This window comes from Cynara cardunculus, unplaced genomic scaffold (assembly GCF_001531365.2).
Source record: "Cynara cardunculus var. scolymus isolate 2C unplaced genomic scaffold, CcrdV1 Un_Scaffold_5342, whole genome shotgun sequence".
Classification (NCBI taxonomy): Eukaryota; Viridiplantae; Streptophyta; class Magnoliopsida; order Asterales; family Asteraceae; genus Cynara; species Cynara cardunculus.
The window spans coordinates 19,842-35,237 of record NW_020202362.1 but is presented as its reverse complement, the minus strand read 5'-3'; the positions used below and the strand labels follow the sequence as shown (position 1 = coordinate 35,237).

Genomic DNA, 15,396 nt, shown 5'->3' with positions numbered 1-15,396 from the left:
TGTATTTGACGTCTTGTAGACCTGATATAATGTTTTCAACACATCTTTGTGCCAGATATCAGTCAAATCCAAAGGAGTCCCATCTAAATGCCGTTAAGCGCATTTTTCGATATCTAAAAGGGACTGCTAATCTTGGACTCTCGTATCCCAAGGATACTAGTTTTAAACTGACAGCTTATTTAGATGCAGACTATGCAGGCTGTATGTTGGACAGGAAAAGTACAACATGACATCTACAGTTTTTGGGAGACAAACTAGTCAGCTGGGCATCAAAGAAACAGAACTGCGTTTCCATTTCCACTGCCGAAGCTGAATATGTAGCTGCTGCAAGCTGCTGTTCTCAAGTGCTATGGATGCAGACACAGCTCAGAGACTACAGGTTTTATTTTAATAAAATTCCAATTTACTGTGATTCCAAAAGTGCTATTGCCATTTCATGTAATTTTGTTCAACACACTAAAACCAAACATATAGATATCTGGTATCATTTTATTAAAGATCATGTAGAAAAAGGAACCATTGAACTGTATTTTGTAAATACATAATTTCAATTAGCTGACTTGTTCACGAAAGCTTTAGATGAAAAACGCTTTAGCTTTCTTGTATCTAAGTTAGGTATGTTAAATTTGAAAATTTGGATTTTTATTAAAAACAGTTCAATTTATTGAATTGTATTTAATTCAAATTCATTTAGTCAAATATCTGTATTTCATAAATACAAGTCAATGTTTCAATATTTTATCTGATTTTAAATTTCTTGATCGTGAGAATCTATATTTGAGGGGGAGTGTGAAAGTTTATCTGTTTTTTTGAATAACTGATCATATTTTGAGGGGGAGTGAATTTTATTTGTATTAAACTAACAGTTTATATTTTTCTTGCAGGTATTTTGAGCATTATCTAATTTTTGAAAGATGTAGAGTTTAGAAATATAAGTGTTTGGCCGATTTAGTCTAATCCGGACAACACTTGTCCGATTTATTGCAAATGCGGAATTCGGACAACACTTATCCGATTTAGACTAATCCGGACAAAAGGCTATATGATAAACTCTTATCTGGATAAGGTTAGATATGCTTTACAAGGGATTGAGCGGATTAGTAAATCGCTTGTTTGCTTTGACCGGATTCTTAAATCGTTTGACTCGTTTTTTCTTTCAAGTCTTTAAATCGATCACTTCGTGAGCGATTTAGTCTTTCCTTTAAGCGATTAAGTATTCTTCATTGAGCGATTTATCTTTTAATCGTTTGAACCTTGAGCGATTTATTCTTAAACCGGACAAGTCTTGACCGGTATTCTTTTAAATCGTCTATGCCTTGAGCGATTTATTGTCCGGATTAACACTTAGTTGATTCTTATTCCATAAATCGGACACCTCTTGACCGATTTATTCTAATCCGGACAACCCTTGAGCGGTTTAGAATTTGAACGGTTTTTACTTTGACTATAAATAATCGATTCAATTTTTACTTTTACTTTTTACTCTCATATACTATTCATCATCGTCTCCGGTTGATTCTCTGGTTTATCGCTCAAGTCTTCATTCAAGTTCATCGTTACGATTTTTTGTTTCATCCTTATTCTTCCATTAAGGTCTATTTTTTGATTCATATTCATGGACTTCTATTATTTCCTTGATGAGATCTGGACTTTATTGAACTTTAAGGACTGGTTAAACCTGTTAATGGAGGACTCTAATAAAACCTTAATTGGGATTCGAACTAATCTGATTTCTATCCAAAGATTTTGTCTAATCTTTGTTAATCGTTTTTTTCTTTACGTTTGTTTTTGTTTTGTTTGGGATTCGATTTTCTTTATGGTTTGATTTTTTTTTGGTTTGATTTCTTGGTTCTTTTGACCGGATTTCTCACCGGAGAAGGTGATCGGAGAAAACTCCGATCAACCTTAATCCGGTTGAGTTTGTCCGGATTATTCTTTAGACTTAGAATTTTTTTCTTTAATTTCTTTGTTGACCGGATATGTAATCCGGTCACCAATTTTTTATTTTTTTTATTTTTTTTAATTCATTTTGTTTTTTGTTTAAAAAAAATTAGTGTTTAGAATTTTTTTTAATGTTTAGAAAAAAAATTTAGTTTTGTTTTTAAATTTTTTTAGTTCATTTTTTTAAGTCAATTTTTTTTTTTACTTTGTATTTTTTTTGAAATTCTTGAATAATATGGGTTCTAATATTTTAGATCGTTTACAGGTTAATGGCGGACATTCAACATCAATCTGACGAGGAATCACATTCCCTCAGTCAGATCTGATAACATCCCAAACCCGTCTAACCAACTCATACCCTCTGAAACCCGTTTTTCCCAATTCAAATATCTCGAAATAAAGCCAAATAACCATGCCTTTAACTTCGATATGCCTGCTGAATACCAGATAATTCCAGAAATACTGAGAGGACGCATATAGCTTACTCCCTGTCAGCCAATACACCTATCCCAATGGTGTACTTACAAAAGTTTTGGAGTACGCTTACACTGGCAAAAGACGGCGACACACTCTATTTTGAAGGAGTAGTGGATGAATATGTCAGCCGTCTGACATTAAAACGTTTAAGAAGGATTCTACGACTCCCCGGACCAGGCTCTACCGGATATGAAGAATTTGTAACATATAACCAACTATGCCTAGACATCAAAAGGTTGGGATACTCGGCAGAGTTAACTAACCCGACACAGTTCAAAAGACGTTTTATGCCATCTATCTGGCATCTGTTGTTCTCCATCCTGAACAGATGTATGACGTCCAAGACTGCGGGGATAGATACTTGCAGCAGTTCTTTCCTCAAATTCTTTCACGGGATAGTCTTCTCGCGTAATTATGACTATGCCCTAGTTAACTGGAATGAACTGGTGGAGCTTGTGAACGCAAAGCGATTTCCTTCTAAAGCCAGAAAATTCGTGCCCTTCCAGAGATTTTTGCAATTAATCATAAAGGCGATGATGAATGCGAATGAAGATATTCCGGCTAGATCCAATGCTGAAAAGGGGCTGACATTCATCATGTCTAGAATTCGACAGCATACAGAAGTTGAAGACTTGGATTCTATAATGAAAATACCACCAGAGCTTTTTGCCTTGGCTGATCAGACTGCTCAATGTGTGATAGACTATAGGAGAGTTATAGATCCTATAGTTCAACCATAACCGGTTGAACTTACCCACGGATCACCCCATGCCTCAGCTGAGCGAGAAATGTTAGATATAGATGAGAGAGTTCAGGAACAGGGGTTACCTGAACAGGGTAGTGTGTTGAGAGAAAATGTAATAGAGATGGGTGAACAGGAGGGGGGAGCGTCTGATCAGCAAAGTACTTCAACTGATAGTACTTCACAACTTCTTCTAGTTCGGAAGATACTGAAACTGACAACGAGGCAGCTCTTGGTGATGATGATGATGATGATGATAATGATGATGATGGTGCTGATGACCATGCTCAAACTATCCCTTCACAGAATATTCCAGTCGGAGCATTGGTTGATGATATCAACGACATCTTTCCAGAATTTCCTGCTCAACAGACTTGTCCAAGTATACATTCATTGTCGTTTGATGTTGAAGAATATGGACCAACATATGATGAGTATGACCGTATTCTACAAGGAATTTCAATCGGAGAAGGAGATAAGGGAGAATCAATTGAAAATGAAGAGAGGATGTCTGAAAGGGACGAAGAAGAACATGGTGAGGGTGTGAGTGGAGCACAAAAAGAATATCAAGCTCCTTACCTAGCCGATACACATAGCCGGGCACCCACATCTACTACTGACATTCATTCGTTGAATGTTGGTATTGAACAAGACATAGCTAGCCCAGCTATGCAAATGCACACCCCACCCATCCACTCAACTGGTTCTCAACAACCAGTTGTTTTAATTGAACACGAGGATATAGCACATCTGCTATCTACTTCTCATTTGGAGAACGTAGTTATTGAAACAAGTAGGCCGCTGCCCCAGCCTACGACTTTGATTCAGTGCACCTCGAGTATAGAGCCGATACACATAGGTACACATGAGTCGCGAGCATCTGTTGCTCCAGTTGCAGTTCTTAGTGAACTTGCCAAAACGACCAGAATGGTGTCGTTTGACATTTCACAAGGATAGGTCGGAAGTCCTACCAGTGCTATCAATATTCTAACACTGAACGTAGACACAACAGTTTATTCAACTGTTGTTTCAACTGGTAATCTAAGTGATCCAGGTGTTAGCTTACCAGACTTTGTGTCACGGGAGTATGTGGACGGCGCCTTAACGGCTGTTCAAGAAAACATGAATGCACAGATTGCAAGTCTGAAAAGACTTCTGAAGGGGAAAGAACAAGTTGAAAAAGAGCAACCATCTCCACCGCCTGTACCTGAGCCGTCGGTACAAGAGCAAACGATGGATAAACTCAAATCGCTGTTGTACACTAAATTGATGGCATCTCAAAATCCCGACGCTGAAGATGCAGATCTGGTTGGGCTCTTAAGACAACAAGTTGATGAAAACCCTCCCGTTAGAGCCTTAGAGTTTTTGGCCTTTCAAGATGTGATTGCTTCTAGCTTCACCAAAGTTAGTAAGTTAATCACATCGAACACCCAAGATCTTAAAAGCTTAATGGATGCCCTCTTTGAATGGGTATCTACTCTAGAAGAGACGTACAGATCTCAGGCCACCTCTCACAAAAGAAGGCATGATGACCCGGAGGATCCAAGTCATCATGAGGGGGAGAGGAAGAGACAGAGGGTGGCTGAGACATCTGCCCAGGCTCTAGGTGTTGAAAGTGAGCCAGCTGCTCAAGATGTGAATGCTGAAGATTCTGCCCCAGAGTCTACACGGGAAAGGATAATTGAGGCTATTATTGTAGAAGATGAGGAAGAAATGGAGACAAGTCCTATGATCGAGCCAATGGCTGAAAAGCCGGTGGACTACACAGTAGGGACAAGGTTGTTGTTGGACTTCTCTGCCAATGTTGGTTTCAATGATGTGTTTTCTACTGTGCTGGGTGGAGAGCAAGATTTTGGAGAGGATATCGAGAACATTGATGAGTCAACTGGGCTGTACTTTGACTTTAAAGCAGATATCAATGAGGAAGATCCAGTTTTCTCAATTCAGGGTGAACGTCAAACAGTGCTAGAATCTTCCACTATAGCTGTAGCTGGTACATCTGAAATTCCTATTCCTAGAGAGCCTTTTGATCCTATAGAGATATTCACGAGGAATTATGTACCATTTGAAATTAGAGCTAATGTTCCAGGGTATGATATGGCAAGGATCCGAGAGCCGTATCTTGAAGATATCTACTTTGGAATCTTCCTCCGACACCGTAAGGCTCTGACTGGTGATAAAATCCTTGGTATCCATCGGGAAACCAAAGATTTTCGCTTGGAGTACAAGCATTTTCTGAAAGCCAAGCGTCTGCCTGTTAGTGAAGTTCGTACCAAACATCGGGTTGTCTCAATCAAACAGATCGATGCTCAAAAACTTCTGAGAGTTTGGTATCCAATATTTACTGTAACTAGACAAGATGGGCAAATCTGGAGGTTCAGTGAAGCTGATTTCCCAAATTTATATTTGGAAGACTTGGAATATATGTACTACAAGATCAGAAATATGACCAATAGGAAAGATGGAGCTCTGGTTGTTCTTGATGCAATTAAAAGATATATGCGGTGTCATGTAAAGTTGGCTCTGATTATAGATGTTCAGATGGGTCTTGAAGATAATCAAAGAATCATCAATCTGAAGAGACCTGACCAATACTTAGAAGATATTGATGCTTATCCAGTCTACATGATCCTTGAAAAACCAGAGTTCGGAGTCATATACTTTGTTGAGCATCAAGTGAAGAAGTTTATGAGATTTGGCGAGCTAAACAAGTATTCAGATGGTACGATAAAACTGGTAAGACAGGCACTTGACTTGAAGAGGGTGAACAATAGCTGCGAAGTCAGAGAGAATGAGCTCTAAAGATAGATATTTGTTGATCAATGCCATAAATCTGCTCGAGAAGAAGATTCAATATAGGAACGCTCTAAGAAGGTTGGAGAAACTTCTCGGACTCAGAAATACAAGATTTACAAGACTTCGAACTTGAATCCAAAGGGGGAGAATGTTGGGTTTAAGTATGTGCGTTATTGTTGTATTCAAGTTCTCCATATTTTACATGCTTTGTAATAGTGTAGCTTTATTCTTTCCTTAGTATAAATAGTTGTTTCCTTTGTAATTGTAATTAGCAAGTTATTACTATTCTGTAATATGAAATTAGCATTGTAATATCTCTCTCAATCAATCAAGATACATTTGGTGATCTACTCTCTCTTCAACTTATTTCTTGAAGATCATAATCATGTTTGTATGAAATTTGGGAATTTCAGTCTGGTTTACAATGACATGATCTTTAAGATCTTCTAAAGATCTTATTTGATCTTAGTCAATTCTTTGATCTTGGAATGACAAATCTTCAATTGTTCTTGAAGATCAAGATTAAGCATTTCAGCTTTAGATTTGCCATTCAGGGCATTGTAAAGGTCAACCATCAACGTGGAGAGATCATGAGAGGTTGATGTCTCATAAGTTTCTTCCTTGACATCCTTGGCCATTAAGAAAAGATAGGTCGTGTCTTTCTCATCAGAGGATGATTCATCAGACGAATTAGCCCAGTCATGCTCTTCAGCGACAAGGCATTTGGCCTTGCGCTGGGAACTCTTCATCTTCATATATTTCTCCTTCAGCTTCAGATATTTATCATCTTTAGTTTTGAAGGAGGATTGGGTTTTCGAAGATGGCATCACAGTCTTCACTCACCTGGAAAGTGACCTTTACGGTGACAGTTGTAGCAGACCACTGAAGCCTTGTCAGCAGTACTTTGGCTTTTCCTTAATGGTCAGCGTGGGAGATCTGCGAAAATTACTTTTCCTGGCGAACCTTCAAAACGAATTAGTTAGAAGCATCAGTGATTCATCAAAGTCTGCAAGGTCAGACTCTGACAAATCCTTAGAGTTAGTAGAATCTAACTCCGTTATGGAAACAGAAGAAGGAAGAATAGAAGAAGAAGAAGAAGAAGAAGAAGAAGACATCTGGCAAATGCAATTCCTGGATGTAGTTGGATGTGATTATCGGTGAAAGCATGGAAGGATCTCCTGTCAATTCCCTAACTAGAACGAGAGAGAGCCGATGCAAAAACCTTTTATCGGTCGATAGAAGGGCCCTAAAAGATAGGTCAAATAAGATATGTCCTCCATCATGATCTCGCATGAAACTATCCATGTAATCGTGCGCCGTGTGAAATACATCAATTAATCTCTCCATTTTCTGTGAAAAGGGGGGGGGAAGCGCAAATTGCTCTTCGATCTCCCGGTGAGTTGGACGGGAAGAGACATAGGGGGAGATAAAATAGGGGCTCTAAAATGCCTTTCCCCTTGGGTTACCCTCGAGGAACTGTTTGGCGGTCCGGTTTCTCGCACTCCTGGAGGATGGTCGCGGTGGAGTAGCTATCCCTGCGCAATTCTTCTGAATTTCTAATAGTATTAAAGATTCTCTGTTTTCGATTATCTAATAAATCACTGAAGAAGAAGAAGAAGAAGAAGAAGAAGAAGAAACTTCAGAGATCAAAGCTAGCGGAGAGTTTTTCATATCTCTAGAATCCTTGATTAGATTCCTCTTCAGTTGTCGAGACTAATCGTGATTGAGCAGTATCCCATATAAAGAGCTAAGAGAGAGGTAGGACATGTCGTTGGACATCTTGAAACACATAAAATATGTATCCCAGGATTCTGGTAAACATTCCATAAACTTCATCAAAGTTTCAGAGTAGGAATATTCTATGCTAACTATCCTCAAATCAATTAGAAGACAATTAAACCTTTGATGTACTTCAAACAACATTTAGTCTTTCCATAGAGAAAGCTTTCATATTGTCTTACTAAAAGTTTATCTTCCTCGATTCATGTACCTAAAAGGTACCTTCATATTGAAAACAGAGAGTGTCCCACATGGTTTTCGAAGTCGTAAGCTTCATCACAGAGTGATAGACATCGTCAGGAAGAGACATAGCTATTATAGATCTCGCACGAGTATCTATAGCTATCTTCTTCTTGTCTTTTTCACTCCACTGATGAGGGAGCTTAGGAATCTATCGTTCAAAAATAGCGACAGTCGTAGCTGTTTCGAGAACAGCCGGAGATATAGCATATGGAACATAAAGTCCATTTTTTATATAATGTGGAATTTCAGGATCCACACCTTCTAGAAAGAGAGACATCTGATTCTTCCAGAGACTAAAGTTGTCTTTAATTAACCGAGAAGGTTTGTCAAGGGAGCCATTGTCGTGAAAGTTTGTGCTTGTGTTTTGCAAAGCCATTTGAAAAGCAGTAAAATTATCTAGAAAGAGAGATAATAAGATGCAGAAAATAACTAAACAATAAGAAAAGAAACACTGCTCTGATACCACTTGTTAGTCTCAGCCGGGTTTACAAGAGTTTTAGACGAACAATTTGTAGAGGGGGGTGAATACAAACACAGAAAACTTTCGTATTTTAAAAATATATATATATATATATTGATAAAGAAAGATCAATACACATTTTTGCAGATTGTATACGAAAATAGACAAGGTAAAGATAACCTATTTAAAACAATCTAAGTTTACACACATATATACTTAGCAAAATAGAAGAGATTTGCTGAAAGATAAAGACAGAAAGAAGTTCTTCTGGGTAAGAACTTTTGAGAATATTTGAGAGGGTTTCTAACTTGCTTGAAGATAAGCATAAGTGTTCTATTAGATGTGTGCGTATATGCTTGTTCACTACATGGAGAGAGCACTCATCTATTTATACCCATTGCATTAAATACAATTCAGAAGGGTTTGAACACGTGTCAAGCTTTTAAAGGAAAGCTTTTCCTTTGCTACAGTGAATAGTACAATTGCCTATTCATGAGCATACATCCTTTCGTGGAGTTGGTGGGCACTAGAGTCAACTAGTCGGCTTCGTACAGTAGTACACTCTAGAAAGGATATGGGTTTGTCCTTTGTGTGTGGAAGGACAAGACAAAAACAATCTTTCACAACAAGCTTCATTTGATCGCTGAATGCTGGAATAACATTGAAGGTTTCTTCAACATTCGCTCAGGCTTGGGCAGTCTTCACACATATGTTGACCAGCTTGTAATCAATGAAAACCGCTTCAGATCATGAACGCGCCAGTCTCTAATCTTCAATGTCAGTCTTCGACTTTCACTAAAGGTTCTTTGGTGTGAGTTTTATCTTCTTGAAGTATCGTTGTAGTTGTTGGATTTACAATACATGTTTCAGCAATCAATGAACAGACTTAGTGATGATCGTTGGAACTGAAAGAACAGAAACATAATACTTCGAAAGGAAAAAGGGATTATCATCAAATCAATGAGAGAGAGAATCAACACAATCTCTTCTGGAAATAATGGAGGGTAGTCCGACTTGGGGGGAACAAAAGTAGAGACCTCTAATGATTGATTCTCTAATTGTTTTGGTGGATTTTCAGTAACAAGGACCACTGATGTAGTCTCAGGTTTTGACTAAACCTGTTCACTTTCTTTTGGTATGGTCTCAGTTAATTCCTTACCACTCCTAAGTGTCACTACCTTTACATGTTCCATTCCTAAATCTCTAGGGACTTCCGTGTTACTAGGCAAAGTACCAAGGGCTCTATTGGTCTGATTTAGAGCAAGTTGAGCAAGTTGTCTGACTTGAGTTTCCAGATTTTTGTTGGGGCATTTTACTGATTAATGAGTGTTTGGGTCTGGTTTTGGAATCCTTTCATCACAGTCTTCAAAAAGGATGATGATTCAATCTGTCGAGGTGGCTTGTTTTGAAAAAATGGTTGAGCAGCTTGAAGGTTTTGGTAATGATGATTTTGAGAGTTAGAGTTGCTTGCATACTGTTGAGGTTGAAAATTAGAGGTTCTTTGTTGCTTATGAATGGGTGGATTCAAACTTGGATTGTTCTAAGAAATATTTGGGTGTTGTCTCCAACTAGCATTGTATATGTTAGAATAGGGGTTTGATCAATTATGAACATGATCGACAGATTCAAAATTATGAGAATAATATTCATACGAATGTTCCTCTCTACAACAAACATATTGCACTGAGATAACTACTAGAATAGGTGTAGTAACAGTTGGATGCACTTCTTGGCCCGTAGTTAGGTTTTTAAGCATGATGGCCATGGAAGTGAGTTGTACTATTAATGTAGTGGATGCATCAACCTCATGAATTCCAGCTGTCTTCTTTTGCGGTTGGGCATGTGGATTAGCCCAATGTCCATTGTTTGTAGAAATCTTTTCATGGATCTCATACCCTTAATTATAGGTATTAGTTGTAAAGGCCACACCTACAATCGCATCAAGCATTTGTTTAGCCATGGGACTTAAACCATTGTAGAATGTCTCGAGTTGAATGCAGTAAAATACCATGGTGATGGAATTTTCTTAACAACTCCTTAAACCTCTCACATGCATTAGGAACAACTTCATCATCCATTTGTTTAAAAAGACAGATTTTATTTCTGGATTTAGCGTTCTTGGTGGGTGGAAAATATTTTCGCAAAAACTTTTTGGCCATATTACTCCATGATGGCATAGAACCTGGTGTTAATGAAATAAACCAAGACTTTTTCGATCCCTTAAAAAAAAGGAAAAAAAATAAGTCTTAGAGCGTTATTAGACACTGCTGGGATAAAAAATGCATCAATTATTTCCATGAAAGAAAGATTTTAGATGTGAGTGAGGATCTTCTGATGGTAATCCTACAAATTGTCCATTTGTCTGCAACACATGGCACATGGTTGGTTTAAGTTAAAAATGGAGGGTAATCATATGAGGCTAACTATCCCTGAGTTTAATTGCTCAAAATCGGGAATAGTGTAGTCCATGGTTTCTTCCATTTTTAGAGTTTGCAAGATTAATTATATTTGGAGTTTGAACTCTTGGATGATCATTATTTTCAGATTCTATGTCATTATGTGCATCATCATAATGTGGTGGCCCTTGTTGAAAAGGATGTTCTGGTGGGTTTTGAAAAAGTGGTGCATTTGGTAGAAAAGGCTGAAATTGTGGTATTTGATCAAAGCCTAGTGGATTTTGAATCGGTACTTCTTCGCCAAATGGGGGAGGTAACGCCATATTAGGAGGGAGTAGAGCAAAAAATGCTCTTTGAGCCTTTCTTCTTTGGCGGAATGTTCTCTCAATATCTGGATCGAATTCGAGAAACTCCCCGCGGTGTATCCATGGCATACACCTCTTAAAGCGATTCAAACGGTGTTAAAAAAGTCAAATCTTTAAAGTTACTTTCAAAAAGACTTTTAGCTTGCCAATACCCGGCAGCGACACCAAAAACTTGACAGGTCTGTTTCACACACCCACAGACTTAGCAACCAGGACCAAAAGCAAGTATATAATTAGTCTCAATATCGTCTTTCAAGTAATAAAATGGTACAACTACCAGATATCGTCCACAAGGATTGTAGTAAAAGTTTAGTAAGATTAATATTAATAGAAGGCGAATTTGAAAACTTGATTCGATCAGAGTTAACAATACTAAAAATTAACAGGAAATAACATGCAAGAACAAAAATCCAGGGTGTTAGACTTAGGGTGAGATGTAAATAATATTTCAATAGACCAATGTTGTCAAAATGCTACAGCATGAAACCATGCTGACATATTACTATAACATGCAATTAGTAACAACTATTTTCACTATTATTTTGAGGGTATTCCTCTCAGACTTCACCATTGTATTGATATTATGGCTTTCAACCCATATTTCTATGAGGTATCCAGACCAGTGAAAGTGACAAATGGTCCTTAAAATATATGGATAGACAAATCTCTTTGTTAAAAATCACTCTCTCGAGTGGATTCCCATATCATTCAAGTTGATGTGTTCTAAATGACTCATCTCTTAGTTCATTCCACTTTAACACTTCAAAGTGATCAACCTGTTGAGAATTAACATTTTAGAAAATACGGATAACAAATCTCTTTATTAGCAACTCTCTCAATTCTACTTCCCATATCATCCAAATTGACATGCAATCAATGGATCAACTTAGAATCCATGGCACTTTAACACTTTTCAGTGATCAACTCGTCAAGAAGTGTCATTGGTTTTATAAAACTTGAAATGAAATAATGAAACATTGTTTTACATAAAAGGGTCTAACTTATTTGATTTACAAACTCACTCTTTCCGTCAAATTTAGTTACTCATAACTGAAAGTAAATGGAAAGAAATATAAATTGCAGTAAATAAAGGCATAAAATTAAGTAACAAAAAGTAAATGACGAAATATAAATAGCGGAATGTAAAGAGCGGAAAGCGTAATAAATAAATGACGGAAAGTAAAATGGCAAGAAAGAGTAATAAATAAATGATGGAATTTAAAGAGCGAGTAAAAAGCAATTAGAAGAAAACTTGGAAAAGAAGTTCACCAAACGTTTACTTGTATTTCTAGGGAGAGAAAATACTGCAAGTAGTAAGACAACTACTTTGAGATATTAAAGGGATTTGGAAAGGGATGATTCAAAATACTAACCCCAAGCCCTCTATTTATACTAAAATAGAGATGAGGGCAAAATAAACAATTAACATGTTTTTAGAGTAAAAGTACAACTAAAGTAAGTAGTTAGAGTCTAATTGTACCAAACTTAGCCAACAAGTTTCTAGCTAATTAAGATTATATAACGGGAAATACACAACAGGTTATTCATAAAGTCAGCTCTAATCATGTCATTAAGCTTCTAGTTCTCTCTCCTCCCTTTCTTCACATACTTGTAATGCTACAGCAGTCCCGCAACATCAAACAACTTCAATCTACCTAGAACAAGTTCATATTAGCCCACTATATAGTAAAAACAGGTAGATCATTTATTCTAGCTCCATAACAAAAAAGTGAAAAATAAGAGAATAAAGTGACTCAATGTTGGGATATAAATAGGAACATGTCATATCTAAAAGACGAGAAAAGAGTGTTTAAGCACTAAATAATTAGTGCGTATCATAGATCTTGTGGAATCCCATCAGAAATCGTGAAGTCAAGGTCCCAAGATAAACTAGATTTACGGGGATTCGTTCTTGTTGTAAATGATGCTGACAGTGAAGAGGGTGATAGAAGAGATAAGAGAGAGAGAGAGAGAGAGAGGGGGAGAGATTGACAACAGGCAGTGAAGGAGATCGCCAAAGAAACGGGGTTGGAGGCAGAATTGACGCCTTGCTTCTTGAGAGATGGGTATTAGATTTTAAGGTGGCTGAGTAATGCATCTGAATCAAACTCAGACTTCAGGGTTATACGGTTCTTTTTCTGTTTAAACATGTATGGATATAGTTGTCTGTATTGATATAGTTGTTTGTATGCTAAAATATAAGTTTTTGTTTGGTTGTTGTGCTGAATAACCAATCTAAATGCTAGAAATTACCATTTTATCCCTCAATCTAATTTTTTGTCTAGAGAAGGAATAGATTGAAAGAGAATTTGTGTTGTTTTCTATTTTACCTATCTTATTCAACAAATTTTAAAAACTAGTTCTAGGTGAACCCCAAAGCAAATCATCCATAACATGAACACAGTTCTGCAACTCAAGTTTTAGGTATAATTTTCGTACATAAGGATCTCAAATCCTTCAACTGTTCCTGGGCCACACAGATTTACAACTTAGCTTTTAGGTGAACCCCAAAGCAAAAAATAGAGGATGCTCGTTGATATCAAGCTCATCAAGGAACTCAATAGCTTCCTTCCTATGGTGTACACTTACAACCTGAAGGAATACCAACCAAAAAACGGAAGGCGACCTGAAGAAATAACAACCAAAATTGTAAATCAGATCTGTAAAAAGAAGGCAAAACCAAAAACATAAGGCATACTTGAAACATAAAAGAAATAATCAAAATATTTGTAATGGCTAGAAAGCAGACAATGAGATAAATCAAAATATCGGCATGGAGGATGGTCGGAGACCGAAGAAGCAGGAGAAATGAGATCGATGGAGGAAGAAGCAACGACCAATGATGGTGAGGAAGAAGCAACAGCCGACAATGGTAAGGAAGAAACAGGCTTGGACTAATGAAGAATAGAGAATGCAGATCAATAATGAAGACTTGGACTAGGAGAGCAAACATGATGAAGGAGAAAAATGAGATCGAGAGAAGCTGAGATTTTTGGGGTTCTAGAAATGTGAGGGGTAAACTTGGAATAAGGGGATGAATAGAAGGCTGAGTCCATAGAACTCTACTTTTTTTGGCTGAGCGATTAAGCCATCGACTGACCAAATAAGCCATAAACGAACAACAATGTATGGCCGACCGAATAAGCCATACCGGCTTAACAACCTATTAAGCCATTATCGAACACTCTCTTAAGCCTTTTGAAGTGTCCATACAAGGGATGGAAATGCATCCATTTCTCTGACCTGGCCCCCGTCCCCCGATCCCAACTAATCCCCGACAGGTTTAAGGTACCCGTTTAGTAAGAAAACAAAAAAAAATGTGTTTTAAAATTAAAAAATACAATGAATCATCACTAAATTATTTACCAATATTGAATATAAAAATTATATTTTATATAATTATATATATACACACACGTATATTTAATAAAATAAAGGTTCAATCGGGGGCGGGGGTGTTGTCCTTGACCCCGACCTTGCTTCGAATATGAAAATAAACCCCCATCCTCAACCCCTCACTCGCAAAAGTAGATAATCTTGCCTCGTTAGGGACCTATACATGTTCCCATAGGGTAAAATTTCATCTCTAGTCCATACTTGATCATTTTAGAAAACATATTGCTTTGTGAACCAGACTATACTTAGGCCTTCTAAAGTATCCATACTTACTCATTTTAGAAAACATGTTGCTTTCTGAACCAAACTTAAACTTAAGCCTTTTGAAGTGTCCAAACATTGTCATTTTCAGAAAGCATATTGTTGTTTGAACTGGACTTAGACTTAACATATTCATAAGGCATATAGTTTTCTACTTCTAGGGGTGGCTCCTTGACCCTTGCCATATGATGACATCTGACGACTCCAAATGCCAAAGTCTAACTAGCTTATACAAGTGTGCACTTCACACCTCCTAACTCATATTATAGTTTAACTACCAACCATTCATTCTAATATATTAACTATAGTTATCAAATACAACATAAAACACTAAAAAAGATGATTACAAGTTCAATGATTTATAGTATGGGTTTGTCTTCCATCATTGTTAATTATTCAAACTCAAATTTAAGTTTCGATATGCTATTATAGGCCTCATTTTTCCAGCAACGATGCATAAAACAAATCACAATGGCAGCATAATTAAGGGTTGTAAAATAATTACATTGCAAGAACAAATTCAATGGTAGCACGTGCCAC

At 37.2% G+C, this 15,396-nt stretch overlaps 1 non-coding gene across 1 annotated transcript; it reads left to right on the top strand.

Annotated features, from left to right (window-relative positions):
* Nucleotides 1-10,442: 10,442 nt before the first annotated feature.
* Nucleotides 10,443-10,549, top strand: LOC112504366. Its single transcript, XR_003068173.1, has one exon. It is a non-coding gene; the product is annotated as a small nucleolar RNA R71 (small nucleolar RNA).
* The last annotated feature ends 4,847 nt before the right edge of the window (nucleotides 10,550-15,396 follow it).